General features: G+C 30.1%; 1 long non-coding RNA gene across 1 annotated transcript; it reads left to right on the top strand.

The window, feature by feature from the left end:
• Nucleotides 1-575: 575 nt before the first annotated feature.
• Nucleotides 576-5,590, top strand: LOC145329267 (uncharacterized). The gene is made up of 4 exons (XR_013882832.1): nt 576-628; nt 1,178-1,213; nt 2,505-2,600; nt 4,490-5,590. It is a non-coding gene; the product is annotated as an uncharacterized LOC145329267 (long non-coding RNA).
• The last annotated feature ends 11,589 nt before the right edge of the window (nt 5,591-17,179 follow it).

The raw sequence follows: 17,179 nt of genomic DNA, 5'->3' as shown, positions 1-17,179 counted from the left end.
CCTTTAAGATATATCTTATTAGACAATTAGTAATAGATTGTTAAACATCCCCAATAATGATAAACAAAATTACCCCTTCTAATAAAGTTTGAACACTCTTAGTTGGGAAACGACCTATTATTTTTTTTTCAAAAAGTAACTAAAGTTTTTGAGCCAACAAATGAGCTAACATTGTAATTAAACTTTCAGTATCAGTGTAATTTACAGTGAAATATTCCCTCCCTTCTTGGGCAGCTCTACAAAAATTCTAATTTAAAACTTGAAAATCTTTAAGCAATTTATCGCCACCCTACATCCCCTTTGGATTACAGAAAAGCTAGAGGCGAATCTATCAGTTGATTAAAAAAAAGTATAAAAGTGTTCCAGGACAAACACAGGAATGACAAACGTCGGAGTGGACAAACGTAGGTTTTATGCATTTTTAAAAACCTACAAAAAGAGGTAAAATAGGTGAGGTCCGACGATTGTCACTCCTGCGTTTGTCCTAGGACCTATAAAATAACAATGCATATATCTGACGTAATTGTCCTTGTTAAATAAAATATGAATATGATACAAATATGTTGACTAGGAGGGACACGTGTGTGCTGGAAGCGCTAGGTATGGCGAAGCCGCTGGCGCTTGTGTGGTAGGAATATATTAACTTGTTTTTTTGGTTTAACATGGTTTTTCAGCCGCTACCAAAGCTGCAGTTTCGCGGCTGTCAATATTTTTTTTGTAGCATGTAGTATGTCTTACAGCATGGACGTCCAAGCTTTTATTGAGGAGGGTTATAACAGGTGTTTTAAAGGGTTGAGTGGGGAATAGATCTAAAGACTAGATGTATAAACAGATATTTACCTCCCTCACTTTTTCAATAACCTTTTTCGTGTGCTAGCAAACTCTTTTCTGCTACTTGAACAACCATTAAATATATTTACGTAAAAGTTTAGCCGGAAATTATTATATTATTTAAATATAGAGATGCCTCGCTTATAATATTGTACCTTGTTTTCCTAAGAATCGTATCCAACTGTTGTAGGTATCATCATGATAAATTTGAAATCGGTAGGACAATTCTAATATGTCCTCTGAACGTCAAGAGCCAATCATTACAGATTAAAGGACCTACCTTAATTATAGAAAAGTTATGCTTTTAACAATGTATGTTCATTATCTTAATATAAATATTATTTAGGGTGACAGTGGTGGCCCTCTTCAGTGTAACTTTAAGGTAAGCACAAAGTTATTATCATTGGCGTGCACAGGATTTTGCCAGGGTGGTGCACGAAACGAACCAAAAAGGTCTGACATGCCCCTTACGATTTTTTACATCCCCCTTAAACCAAAATCATGGGTGGAGTTAGCTTCAGGGGGTAAATTACATACAAGAGAAGTGTATTTTAATGTAAGGAGGGTGTATCCACCCCCAAATGGTCAACCACCTTCTCAAAAGTTTGAAAAATTATTTTTGACACCCCCTATATACTTGAAATAGAATACTCCAAATTAACCCAATTCTAGACTCTTATTAATGCTATAAGAGTTTTAAGACATGAAAAAAAAAGGATTTGCAAAGCATGCATAGTTTTAAAGCTAACCTGCAATGAGAGAAAAAGTCTATAAAAATATTATAATTACCCTTCATTCCTACTAAGAATCTAACATTTCAAAAATATAATTTGCAGTAGATTTAAAAGTCGTCTTATGCGTACAATTATCAAATTATAAAATATTTCTTATTTATTTTATTTGTAAAGTGCAGGTTGATTTAAACATAATATTACAACCAATAAATATCTATTTATTTCTGTTTAGATTCTTCCTACTTGTGCTCATTCAGCTTACAACTTACTTTGTCTGTTAGTCTGTCTATCATGCTCTAAAAGAAAAATTATAAGCGGAAAACATAATTTTCCTGGCTGTTTTTAGAGATAAACAGCTGATATTTTTCACCATCCATAAATCTACTTGTGTTCCGTTGGTCTGTCTGTAAAGCTCTGGAGGAATTAACACTTCTTTTATCAATGAATGTATAAATAAATGTACTAGAATTTTATAAATCTTTTGCCATTGCATAGGGACACAGGAACATTTGACTGTAAAGTAGACTGGTTCTCAAAGGTACTAAATGGGTACTTATAGTTAATTTTTATTGGTTGTTTTCAAGCCATTAGTGTCCAAACTAAACAACCATTAATTCTATACTAGAGAAAAGTGTAATATATCATTATCATTGTGTATAAATTCATTGTTTAATGTTTTTTCTCGTATTCATTCGAATCCGGTGGATAGGATACGAAAAAACTATGTCTAGCATCGTATTATATCCAGCTTTCTACGAATATAAAAATGTACAATCAAAAGATTAAAACCAGTTTTTTTAGCCGGTGCCTTCGTCACATTGTACATTCTATATCTGCGGAAAGCCGTTAATAATACGATGCGAGAAATAACTATTCTCTGGCTTTGCTACATATGGGTGTTGCCATCCTTGTTTTATGTTGATCTATCTTTGATTGCAGGATGGCTTATGGTACATGGTTGGACTTACCAGCTTTGGATCTGGTTGTGCTAAACCTGGATTTCCTGATGTTTTCATCAACATTGCTCATTATAAGGTTTGTAGTAAAATGTGCCTGGGAACGATTTTCTACAAAAACATTATTATCTATGAACTTTAAAGGCTACCTAGCAACCAAACAAACTTTTTATAGTGCTTATAAAAATGACGTCATTGGTCAATTAAAATGTACACTGGCCTATCATTGGTAATTTAGTCTTTGTATTGGCCTGTCATTGGTCATTTGTATTTTATGACGTTATGTTTTTATTGATACTATAAAGAGCTTCATCAAACGGCCTTCTCATGCCGCTCAAAACGATGTTAGGGAATAACATGTACGTTCAGTCGTTTGGCAGCTAGTAGCCTTTAAAGTTCATAGATTTTGGAGATACTCGTTCCCAGGAACATTTTACCGTGAACTGCACTAGATCCCAAGGTTTTTGAAGTTAAGTAGCACGTCTACTCTACAAGTTTTATTACTGCTATTATGTTTATTGTTGGTATAAAGTATAAAGTTTTTATATAATGTATGCAAATTATATTATACAAGAAGAGCAAAAAAAGACTGAAAAATAACTGATTTAATTTTATAATTTTTAACAAAGAAGGTGTATCAACTATTTTTTTTATAGCTAGCCGGTTCTTTTAGTAAGTAGTAGATGTAAAATTTTTCATAGAATTCAGATATGCAATCGGTTTTTTTGTAGACCTCTTATTTTTTAAGTAATTTAAGTTTAAAAAAAAAAAATTAAGTCGATTTTAAGGTACTAAAATGCAACAAAAAAAAGAAAGAAAATGGTCATTATGAACAAAAATAGTAAGATCTTTAATTTGACACCTTACTTTTTCAATTCTGTCAGGTAATTATTGAAAAAATCGATTTTTTTAAACCCACGAGAATAAAAACTTTGAACTTAATTTTATTATTTCACAAATAAAAAAATATGGGTTCATATATACCATTAGAATCAGAAAAATATTACGAATCCATTGTAAGCAAAATTGAAAAAAAAAGTTTACAATATAGTATATAAACTACAATAAAAGGAATTATATGAAAATATCATATTATGTTGTACAGGCAACGTCTTAATTCTTCAATTGAGTATAAAAATGGGAAGGGGGTAAAGAGGGGGTAAAAAAGGGAAGACAATAGTGTTGTCTGAACAAAAAAAATAATTGGCCATTTCTGTAATTTTTTAATTTTTTAATTTTTTTCAATTTTGCTTACAATGGATTCGTAATATTTTTCTGATTCTAATGGTATATATGAACCCATGTTTTTTATGTCTGTTTGAGAAAATATTTAGGTCTAAAGTTTTTATTATACCGAGGTTAAAAAAATAGATTTTTTCAATAATTACTCAACAGAATTTTAAAAGTAAGGTGTCAAATTAAAGATCTTACTATTTTTGTTCTTACTGGCCATTTTCTTCTTTTATTTTGTTGCGTTTTAGTACCTTAAAACCGACTTAATTATTTTTTTTAAAAACTTAAATTACTTAAAAAATAAGAGGTCTACAAAAAAACCGATTGCATATTTGAATTCTATGAAAAATTTTACATCTACTACTTACTAAAAGAACCGGCTAGCTATAAAAAAAAAAGTTGATACAACTTCTTTGGAAAATCTGGAAGAATTGCACTCACTAGCGTAGTAATGGGTCGGATGTAGAATATATCCTTTATATAAAAGTAACTGGATGTTTTTTATTTGTGTGATCTCGCTAATCTTTTGGACCCAAATGATTCATCTGTCCCTTACACTGAAGCTTCTTATGGCGCAAAAAAAAATTATCTCTCCTCCCCCCAAAATTCCAATTTTACTTTTCTTTTAAAACTACACCCCCTCTCTTCCCTCAAGTTTTCCTAGAGGCCTTTAGGGGCGTAACCGCTAGTTTAATTATAGAGCAGTAGCATTTTTTTTTACATTTTTAAATTTAGGATTGGATCGATGAAATCATAAGTAAATCAGAGAAAAATCATCTACCAAAATAAATAGAAATCAATACATTTTAGAATAGTTTTTTTTATAGCAACGTATTATGAACAGCTTTCTACTGATATTAAAAAGAAAAAAGATTAACACCAGTTTTGTTAGACCGAGGAGCAAAAATTTTAAGATTATCATTTTAATATTCGTAGATAGTTGTCTCTAATACGATGCTATACATTATTTTTCGGTATGGTTGACGTTAATCGGTTTCAAAGCCATACTGGAAAATTGTTTAATAGTCTTTCATTTAATACAATTGTAACTCTTATATATACAACAAGGATGACAACATCCATAAAAGCGCAGCTCTGAAACGGTAGAAAAAACGAACATTAACACTTGTAGAGTATCAAAACTTAATAATCAGAATATGAATGTATAAACATCGAAACAAAATTATAAGTAAGTTTGTTGAAACACTGCTTAAATACAGGATTTTTCAGGACAAACTTACATTTTTAGGACTTTTAGAGATGCTCCGCTTATAACATTGTACTTGGATGTCCTAGGAATCAGTATTCCAAAAATCAGATCAGTCGGATAATTGTATCACATAAAAATTTGTTATTAAAAAAGTTAAAATCAACCTGTTGAAAATGTACGTACGGACTTTCTGGTAACGATTATAGAGTTGCTTCGCTTTCTTAATCGTACTAAACTACTACAGGAATCAACATACAAAATTTGAAATCAGTACTTCAGTGGGACAATTATAACATGACTAAATTAACGAAAAAAGCTTTGTTTTTAAAATATCAAATTCAAAAGATTTAATTATGTGTATATAAAAAAAAATGAATTACAATATAAACTATTCCTATTCAGATTTAATTTTTAACATTCTACAAAACCAAAAAAAACAGATATTGATTTAGAAAGCAATAAACATTATTCAATATCTATTTTAAATACAATTTTAATATATTTTTTTCTAATAAATTTATAATATGCCATAATAAAACGACTGAAATAATTGAAAAATAAAAAGAAATTTTGGGCATTACTTATTTTCCTAAAGGTGCTTTATCTGTACAAATCCAATAACATTTTTATAATCTATTATCTATGTATATTGTTATATTTCAAAATAAATTTATCATAAAAATTGTATTTTTCTAATTTTAATACTATTGTTAACAATATAACAACATCCCTATATAGGATGAACTGAATTTGAATTTCCGAATGTGTACACAGTTTCCTCGGTGTTTCCTCATCCTATCTCAATATTTACTACAAGCTAAAAAAATTAAAACTTCCAAATAAAATCTAAATTTGAATGCATAAACGATTTACACATTATACATTCAAAATTTTAATTTTTTTAAGTTTAGATTTTTTTACGTTTGAAGTATTTTAGGCTAGTAGTAAATATTGAGATAGGATGAGGAAACACCGAGGAAACTGTGTACACATTCGGAAATTGATATTCAGTTCATCCTATATAGCTAAAGATTAGGGCTCGGCAGCTACCTGAAAGACTCATCATTCTTTTACAATTTAAAAATAGGCTAAAGAAGCGTTAGAAATATTGTTAAATGGCTGTAAAACAATAGTAATACAACAATCCTTTTTAAAAAGGGGTAAAGATTTTGTAGTAAGATCTCACAAACCTCTATATCGATTAATTTCTCTATTTTGGGAAGCTCTCTTAAAGTTCTGCAAAGATTTTCGGTTATTTTAGATACTTCTATAGGCTAAAGTACATCACCTCATTTGCTAAAAAACCTATTTCTTTGCTTAAATTCTTAATTAAAGCAAGATCAATAAAGGTACTAAGAAAGAGAAGGAATGTCTGATTGAGCCAATAGGAGAATCGCATCGGTACATACATTTAATTTCATTGGTTAAAATTTTGTACACATCTTGTTACGAATGCATGTTTTTTTTCTCATTTCATACATAGTTAAAAGTCAGCTGTAAACAGTATATTTTCTTAGTAGAAAGCTTTGCGGAATCAGAATTTATTGCCCAAAAATTTCGTTTAAATTTGAAAGCTTAGTAACGAGGTGGATTCTTAAAAAAAAAGTTAGGCTGGCTACTCGCTGGTGAGGCAAAATTATTTTTGTGAAAAATCCTCCAAAATCGAATAAAAAAATTTACAAAAATTAAATGAAATCTTAAAAGGGTTATTAACATATGATTTTGCTTAATTTTTGTAGATTTTTAATGTTCTTTTGGATGATTTTTCACAAAAATAATTTTGCCTCACTATCGAGTAGCGAGTCTATAATTTCTTAAGAATCCACTTCAGCTTGAGTCGAAAGTAAACAATACTTTTGTCTGCTAGAAATGTTTCTCCTTAGATTTGACGAAAAAGGGGTTCAGAATATGCTTCTATTCTTCTATTTATATTGCAAGATCTTTGTTTTAAGAAAAACGTCTCTAAAAGTCGTCTTTTATCAAAGAAAATTGTATATGTCTAGCTTTTGTAACAGAGAATCAAATTGTAAAAGTTTAAGTAGTTTAAATAAATATTTTCTACGAAATTATTCACAATTGTAGTAAACTACATAAACAATTAACCTAAAACATATATTCAACTACAGCATATAACAATGGATATATAGAACTCGTGGATATATTGACAGGGGAAATTTTTTCGTCAATTTATGTTGCTGCTCCTCTGTCATTTTTGGGCAGTTCGTTTATTCTGTATAAGGGGAGGGAATTGGCTAATGGGGGGAAATCGTTAATTTAGCCCGTTGCGTGGTTCATTTTAATAGAAAACATGAAAATCTGTTGTAAGATCCAAGTAATAATATATCCAGTATTATTTACAATAGAGCATTGAAAAATGTAAGATTTGTGTTGCCAACATATTACAATCTTTGTAAAATTTAACTGGTATTTGAAAGAATGAGAATTTTACAACTTTTACCTAGAATCTGGTTGCTTTGTTCCTGGCCACTTAAGGGTTTACCCCCCCCCCCCCTTTTTATAGCTTTGGGTATTCCAATATTTCCTCTGTAAAATGGTCTAAGACCTGTCAAGGAACAAAAGAAGATTCTATAAAAATTGATTTCCTTGCTTGGTAACTGAGATCTTAAAAGACAAAAATCTCAAATAAACTACCAAATTAATTATTAAAAAAGATAAATTTTAAAAGGAAAAAATTTACTTACACCCCCCCCCCCTCTTAATTGCCCTTAGAGGCCTCTAGGGGCGTAACCACTAGTAAATAAAAAAAAACAATTCATGTATCTAACTAGTATACATGACATTATATAAAGGAATAAAGCATGTATAATGTATATGAATGCTTGTATATTTATGTATCTAACTAGTATACCTGAGTTAACACATAATAAACAATTCCTGTATCTAACTAGTATACCTGACATTACAGAAAGGAATAAAGCAAGTATAATGGATTTGAATGCTTGTATATTTGTTTACAGGAAAGGGTATAAAATATAAAAACAAGGATGACAACATTTCAGGAAGGAATTGGTCATTTTTTACAATAGTCCCCAAAGTTTTATTATTCCTCTTTCTTATTCGTTACCAACTTTTGGGATTTTTATTGAATTTGATTTAAGTAGAGTGTCCAAACGTATTGTAATTTTAAAAAGGTGTAATTTTATGTATCATCATTGGGGATGTACATAAATATATCGGCCCTTTAGATCACTGCAACAATCATTTAAGCAAATTGGTAAATGTTTAAAATAGGATGTTTAAAACAGATTTACTTGGCTTTTAGGAAACATTATAAGGATGTCACGCTTTTAATTTCTTAATCATCTAAAAAATCAACATTATAGGAAAAGAATTCTTTTCTACATATAGGTCAATAACGGATAGTTCATATTATTAAGCATATAAGAATTGTCCTATTGTGTTAAAACACGGCATCATTGCCAGAAAGTAAGTCCAATTTTTTTTGTGTGTGATATAATTATCCAATTCCTTAATTTTTTGAGAAAAAAATGATTCTTAGGATGATTATCTATAATATTATAAGCGAAGCATCTTTATAATCACGTCTTGAAATTAAAGTATGTTAATATTTAGACATACAGACAGACGCACCCCAAATATAGAATAGTTTAAATTGAACAAGGAAACATTGTTGTAAACATTATATGTTGTAAAACCAAGCATGATATTGTTCATTGGTTTCGAAGCAGTAAGGGTATGTAATCTTAATTTTGATGAGTTTTGACATACCATTTTAAAATCATTATAATAAAGTAAAAGCATCTCTGTGTATCTGCCTGTCTGTATTGAAAGATATCACAAACTAATTAGCCTATAGGGTTAGTGTTACACTTTACAGTGTAGCTTGTAGGTTCTGAGAAGGTTTATGGCTATTTTGGTTGAGAGTACCACCACCCTCCCAAAAGAAATCACAATAAATCATAAATAACAAAAATAGCACCAAAACTAGCACCGCCTAGCGGATCTTAACATACACCGAAAGGTAAACATTCACTGTGCCCCTAAAAGCCTCTAAGAGCACAGCTGCTAGTTGATCATAAAGTAGATAATAAAGTTTTCAGCGATTTCACACAAAGTACCTTATTGAGCACTCAACCTTCTACTTTTATACTAGAGATCAGTTTAGGTAAGGGTATATTACTACTGTCAAACATTTTGACACAGTCCAAAACACACAAATGATTTAACACCAAAATAACAAGTTGATCCTAAGGGATGTACAATAAACAATGGGGTATTCCTGTCCAGTTTTTTTGTTTAGGAATGAATATTTCTTACCCGAGGGAATAAATGATGGACCGATAGGTCATCATTTATTCACGAGGGTAAGAAATATTCATTCCTAAACAAAAAACTGGACAGGAATATCATTCTCATTTAAACAAAAAACTCATTTTTTATGCTAAAATGTGGTTTAATTTTGGTTTTTAATTTTCATTTATTTCCTTTTATTTCATTTTTCTTTCTTTTAGTAATTAATAAAAATTATAAAATCTTCCAAAAAAAATTTAAAATCTTCTAAAATCATACCAGGGATATAAATGAGATACCAGGGAAATAAATGAATATTTACATCCACTATTTAAGGGGTTGTTTATATGGGAATGATAATTTACAACAAATTTAAATTTATCCCGATTATGAGAAACAGCACTAACTCTTCAATAGATTAAAATTATTGGTTGAAAAGTTTGGACAGTGCACGTTTGAACATTAAATGCAGATTAAATAAAAGTTTTAAGCTAAACCAAAAGATGAAGTGAATTTAAAACTTTGGGTACCAGGATAGTTTACAGTCCAATGTCGTTCATTACATGAATTTTAAACTTTGGGTACCAGGATAGTTTACAGTCCAATGTCGTTCATGTAAATCCGAGCTCAGCAGCCGCTTGTACGCCAATGTGATATCAACCTTTTGCAGTTTTAAAAATCAGGTGGGTTAAATTTTATGCTTAGTCGCGGTTTCTTAGCCCTGATTTTGAATAGAGACTCGAGCGTTTTGTTAAGGACAATTCTTGACAGATTGAAGGAAATATAAACGGATTTATTAATTGAAGAGTAGACTCGCTGATAATAAAATGCATAAAACAAATTGCATTATAGTTTGTGTATAACTTTGCTGTAAAGTGAAATATTTCATATTTACAATCATTCTACAACCATTTTCATAGTACTATAATTCTTTTGTTAAATTTTACATATACTTGTTTATTTTTAATTGTAACGTTTTATTGCACGAAGGTAATAATAAATAACAGGATAAAAGAACTAAAATAAAATGGACAACCTAAGCACCTAAGCGGTTCAGTGGTTTACAAGATAATAAGAGACGAACGAACGGACCAAAAGACTTTGATCTTCTAAAAAAATATAAAATACAAATCTAATAAATGAGAGTGCGTAATTATGAAACTTAGGGTTCCATAATAATTTACAGTCCAACGTCTCCTCCCTTCCTTTAATTGATGTCTTCTTTTCCGTTATGCTGTTTATATACACTAACAATTTTAGAATAGCTACGTTTTCAGATAAATTTTCTTTAAATTTAAAGTTAATCGTTAAATTTTAATAAAGAACAATAGAATATTATTTAAATTTGGTAATAAAAATCAATATTGATTACTTTGACATTTTCTACTTGAGCAACTTTTTAAAAAAGGAATAAAATTTAATGAAACATTTTAATTACCTAATTTAAATGGAGAATTTTTAAATTGAAAAAATAGTTAATTATCGGATTGTATTATAAACAGCTTTTCACGGATACTTAAATAAAAAAAACTAGAAGATATAACCAGGTTTTGAAAGCCCTGAGAGGCCGAATAACCTAAGTAAGAAAACGGGTTTTAATTTTTATTTTTTTCATTTTAATATTCATGGAAAATTGTAGGTTATACGATGCTATACATGTTTTTTTCAGTATGGTTGAGAACCGATTCTAATCCAGCGGATATTAATCGGTTTCTAAGCCATACTGGAAAGGTATTTCTATAATTTTATTATAATAGGAAAACAGATTGTTATATTAAATGAGTTTTGGATTCTTTATGCTGCAAAGCTTTATGACAATATTTATATTTGGTTAGTTTTCTTATTGTTTAAAAATCTTAAAAGCCTCTTATAAAAAAACTAATTGTAACCGTATTTTTAATTTATAGGAGAGGAGGAGGGGGGGGGGGGGTTGTGCTTGCTTTGTACTTTAAGGGAAATCACTATCTAATCATTTCTAAACTTACTTAACCGAACCCGTTGATTACAATTGGTGATTGAAACGTTTAAACACTCATCTTAATGAACCAACCAATCAAAATTCAACAAAAGACCCCAAATTTGTTGATCCAACAAACAAGAAAACGTTATTATAAAACTTTGGGCACTAGTGTAACAAACAACCGAATGTCCCCTCCCCCCCCCCCCCTAAAGAAAATATACCTAGTGGAATACAAGGAAAAACTAATAAAGGGCAGGTGCAATAAAGTTGCACTCCTCCAGGCAAAACAAGGATAAAAACAAAAATAAAAGCGTATACAAAAGATTATAAATAGCTCAGCAGCCGTACGTCAGCCCCTTGTAAGCCTCAGTGAAATTGTCATATCATAACTTTAAACAATCCATCTTTTCAGACTTTTTTTTGCACACAAGCGGGTTTAAATTTGAGGCTAAGGCGCGGCTGCCGAGCCCTGTCCATTGTTTTGTTTCTTAAGATCTCTTGCTGTTTATAACGTAGATGTCCTTGTTGAAATACGATAGAACTTGTTAATTTTTAATTAATCCACAAAAATAATTTATTCAAATTAATTCCTACGATTGTTATAAAAGTTTAAATTTTCTATCGATTTTAGAAGTAATGATTTTAGATTAACTTTAATTATATTTTTTTAATTAGACAACTTACAAATACACAGGGTAAAAGGGGACAATGTGCTGTTCATTATACTTGTCCCCAAAGTTTTATATTTTTATTTTATTTGTCGGCTTAACAATTTTGGGTACTTTATTGATTTTTATTGGTTAGTTATTAGAGTAAAACACTAGAGGGAGAAATAACTGGATCTCCCCATCGCAACCATCTTGTGCCACCTTTCTATTGGGTCATTGAAAATCAACCAATGATGTCACATCCAAGTTGCAGAAAATAATTTAGAAGCAGACGAAAGAGGTCTTTGAAAAAGGAAGGGAGGTAGTTGTCTGTATAGACATCTATACTATAGATCTGTTGGTTAATTCGTTCAAACGTTTCAACCACTACTTTTACCCTACAGAAGGGGTATATTTGTGTTGCATCATTGGGATTGTAAATCAATTCTATCGATCACTGTCTTATCCCTTTAGATCCCTGTAACTTACATCCTTGTAAAAAGAACAAGAATGACAATATCCATAAAATCAAAGCTCAACAAATTAGACAGTCAGCCAAACGAACATTAACAAATGTAGAGAATCAACACATTTAATAATTCTATAATACAAAGTAGAACGATGTCTGTCTGTCCTAGTGTTCGTCTAAAGCTTAAGATCTCATTAACCGCTGAAGCCATTGGGCTCTACTATTCAGGGAATATATATACTGGTCCTGCGATGGTCCCAAGCTATTTTATGGTACATCCCCATTCCCCCTTATAAAAATGCCTAGCCCCCCCCCCCCAAAAAAAAAAAATCATTGCAACATTCTGCTTTTAAAAATATTTCATCCAAACTGTTTTAAGGGGGACCTAGAAGCGAAGCCAATAGTTTAATATAATTATGAAGTGTTAACTAAATTGTATAAATCTATCCAAAAATTACTTAATTACAGAATCCCTCATATGGACATACTTACAAGTTAAGACATCGATATTCTTCGCTTATAACAAAGCGCACGATTGTCTAAAAAATCAATATTTTAAGAATCAAAAGAATAGGAAAACTCTGTCACGTAAAAAAATTGGCAAAAAGCAAAAAATTCATTTTATATAAAATGGACAAACAGATTTCCTGGTAATGATTCTAGAATTTCTATGCTCCATAACTGTGTCTTATTTTCATAGTAATCATGATTCCAAGTAAAAAATTGATATGACAATTCTAACACACTTAAATTAACAAAAAATCGTAAAATACTTTATAATATTACAGCTACTCTATAAATAACATGTGTATGTTCACCCGTCTTACGAATCCACAATAAAAAAAGAAAAAAGTATAAATATTTACTAAAATTACTTTACTACACTATGCTTGGTTTGAATTGAACATTGTTACCTTTCAAAAACTTCATTATAGAGATGGTTTGCTTATTTTTAGTGTGCCTTATATTATTATTCCAAAAATCAAGAAAATAGGATATCTATAAAATATAAAAAAAACCGTATTCTTAACAAGGATGACATGATCCTTAAGTAGCGAAGCTCTTGAATGTAAAAATAAAGTCCTTATAACTAAAGGAAAATAGAGCTTAAGAGGTATATTTTAGAGCATTACTGATAGACCTACAGACAATTTTTAGAGTAGACGTGCATTAGTCAACAAAATTTCTCCCCCAAAAAGCCCTCTTAAAAATCAAAAGAGAAAAACACTTCGCTTGGTATGAATTAAAAGCTTCAGACAAACCCAAGACTTAAATCTGAAAATGAAGTAGCTTAGAACCATTGCATGACCTATGTGAAATTACCTAAAATAGAGAATCCAATCGGTTCAGTGGCTATTCTCTAAAGCTTTACCCCCAAAAAAACATTTCTACTTTATATATGAGGATATTAATCTTTTTTCTATTATGAGAATAAATTAACTAATCACCTTTGAGAGATAACTACATACTAAAGATGAGTTTCACATTTGGGAGATTAAAATTGTATCCTCCGAAAATTGATTTGTACCTTTTGTGTACCCATCTCAAATTTATTTTATACAAACGACGACATTTTAAGTGTTCGTCCACAGAAAATTTTAGAGAAAAATATTTTTTTTAGATAATTCACTTGTCTGTCTGTCTCTTTGTCAATTTTCTAGTCATTTGATGATAAAAAGCCAATTAGTTTGTTTATTTGTCTGTCTGACTTTTTTATTTTCTGCCCATTTGTCTGTCTCTGTGTCTGTTTATCCCTCTGATCGTCGGTCTTTTTGTTTGTTTAATTTTTTGTTTAATCTTTCTGTTTGTGTGTTTCTTTGTCTATATGTTGCATGACTTTAGAGACATTAAATTTTGATTGGTTTGTTCATTAAGATGAGTGTTTAAATGTTTCAACTACTTATTGTAATCTACACAAGGGGTAATTGTGTGTATCATCATTTGGGATGTACATCAATTTAATTATCTTATACGGTTGTAGCAGAAGTATATCTGACATGAAAAATATATTTTCTAACCGGTTTATGATAATAACAATAATAAAAGGAAAATCTCATTATTCGCTCTTTTTTAGGTGCAACTACAAATCCTAGCGATTTTAAAAGACTAAAAAAAATGATAAAAAGATTTTATCCCCCATTATAATAAAATTAGCATTATATTCGAAATGTAAACCTAGATATTTAATTATATCCAATATGATGCATTTCAGTATGGCTGAGAACTGATTCTAATTAAGTTAAAAGATATCAAAATAACAGCTTTAAAAACTGTTTTTTAATAAGTCAAAAAGCATCATTTTTAACTTAAAAACGGCGTAAAAAACGTTATTCTATAGCTTTAAATTACTAACAATATTTGTTTAAAAGTATTTTTATATTGGACGGTTTGTAACGTAAAAACGACGTAAAAAACCATTAAAATACTTGATATTCTATAGCCATTAAATTGCTAACAATATTTGTAAAAAAGTATCATGAAATTGGATTGCTTTTAACGTAAAAATGGCGTAAATAAAAAAGGTTTAAAAAACCGTTTTTCTATAGCCATTAAATTACTAATAATATTTGTTAAAAGATATTGTTAAATTGGACGGTTTTCAACGTAAAAATGGCATAAAAACGATTAAAATAACCATTATTCTAAAGCCATTAAATTACTAATTTTTATGAAATTAATTACTAAATATTTGTTGAGAAGTATCATTAAATTGAACGATTTTAAACGTAAACACAACGTAAATTACGATTTAAAAACCGCTATTCTATAGCCATTAAATCACTAACAATATTTGTGCAAAATTGTCTGTAATATGATGCATTTCAGAATTGCTGAGGACCGACTCTAATCTAGCGGATATAGCCATATATAGTTTATAAAACTTTGGGTACCAAATGTAATTTACAGTCCAATGTTTACAAATGGTTATAAAACTTTGGGTACCAAATATAACTTGCAGTCCAATGTTTACTAATGGTTATAAAAGTTTGGGTACCAATTAGTCTCGTTAATATCATTTGCCTTATTCATTTTAGGTTTATTAATTGAGAGAAAATTGTCTGTAATATGTTGCATTTCAGTATGGCTGAAAACCAATAATAATCTAGTGGATATTTATCGGTTGCCAAGCCATACTGGAAAAACTTAAAGATCCCTCATATCCTTATACTAAAGTAACAGGATGTTTGTCTGTCTGTGTGTACCGAAGGATCTCGCTAAACCGATCGGGTTCTCCTTAACAGGGTAGATTCTCATATGTCCTGGGAAGGTTTTAACTATTTTGGGGGAGGGTACTACCACCCTCCCAAAAGAAATGACAAAAAAATTGAAAATTTTCTTAAAATCTGGGAAACTTCAGCGTCAAATAAGGTGGTATCGTACATAAAAAAATTAACTTTAACAAAAAAAAACATTTAAAGTGCACCTAGAGGCCTCTAGGGGCGTAGCCGCTAGTAATGGATATATTGACAAGGTAGAACTTGTTGTATAGTGCATTAAACTTTTCGTGCAAAAAAAACAACTTGTGTGGATTCCTTAGCCAAATGAGAATCGCCATTCTTTTATGCTTTGTGCTCGATTTTTATGTTTAAAACCCTTTAATTATGCAATATTTGTCCGTAGGTACTATGTATAAAAAAGTCTTTATTTATACTATTAAATAACAAATGTTGGTTGTTGTTAACTCATTAACTTTTTAACCTAGACAGCTTTCCACGGTTATTTAGAATGAAAATAAAACCAGTTTTATGGGCCCTGAGGTGCCTAAGTCCCGTGCTAAAAAAATTTAGCATTAATTTTATGATTTTTATTTTATTAATTGTGGAAATTTGATTGTTATACCAAGCTAAACTTTTTTTTTCAGTATTGCATAGAGCCGGTTCTAATCCAACGGATATAAATCGGTTTGGAAGCCATACTGGAATAGGTATTTATCGCATTGTATTATAGCCAGCTTTCCGCGGTTATTTAGAATGAAAAAATATACAAATAAAATCAGTTTTGTGGGACCTGAGGTGCCTAAGGCCCATGCTTAAAATTTAACATTAATTTTATGATTTTTATTTTAATAATTGTGGAAATTTGACTGTAATACCAAGCTAAACATTATTTTTCAGTATTGCATAGAGCTGGTTCTAATCAAGCGGATATAAATCGGTTTGGAAGCCATACTGGAATAGATTTTTATTGTATTGTATTATAGACAGCTTTCCGCAGTTATTTAGAATAAAAAAATATACAAATAAAACCAGTTTTGTGGGCCCTGAGGTGCCTAAGACCCATGCTAAAAGATTAAACATTATTTTATGATTTCTATTTTAATTTGATTTCTATTAAATTTGGAAATTTGACTGTAAAATGAAGCTAAACATGATTTTTCAGTATTGCTTAGAGCCAGTTCTAATCCATCGGATATAAATCGGTTTGAAGCCATACTGGAATATATATTTATCGCATTGTATTATAGACAGCTTTCCACAGTTATTTATAATGAAAAAATATACAAATAAAACCAGTTTTGTGGACCCTGATGTGCCTAAGGCCCGTGGTAAAAAAATAACATTAATTTTATGATTTTTATTTTAATAATCGTGGAAATTTGACTGTAATACGAAGCTAAACATGATTTTTCAGTATTGCTTAGAGCCAGTTCTAATCCACGGATATAAATTGGTTTGAAGCCATACTGGAATAGTTATTTAGTTAGGATTTATGCTAGTTTTCATTTACTAGGTTTAAATTTCGGATCAATTATTTTTTTCCTTTCACAAAATTAACGTTAACTTTTCGTGCAAAAAAAACCACTTAAAGTAAAGATAGGAGTCTGAAATTTTTTGTGTAGATTCTTTAGCCAAATGAGAATCGCAGT

The sequence above is a fragment of the Acartia tonsa genome, chromosome 10 (genome assembly GCF_053477335.1).
Source record: "Acartia tonsa isolate MP-2025a chromosome 10, ASM5347733v1, whole genome shotgun sequence".
Classification (NCBI taxonomy): Eukaryota; Metazoa; Arthropoda; class Copepoda; order Calanoida; family Acartiidae; genus Acartia; species Acartia tonsa.
This window is presented reverse-complemented; position numbering and strand designations above follow the sequence as displayed.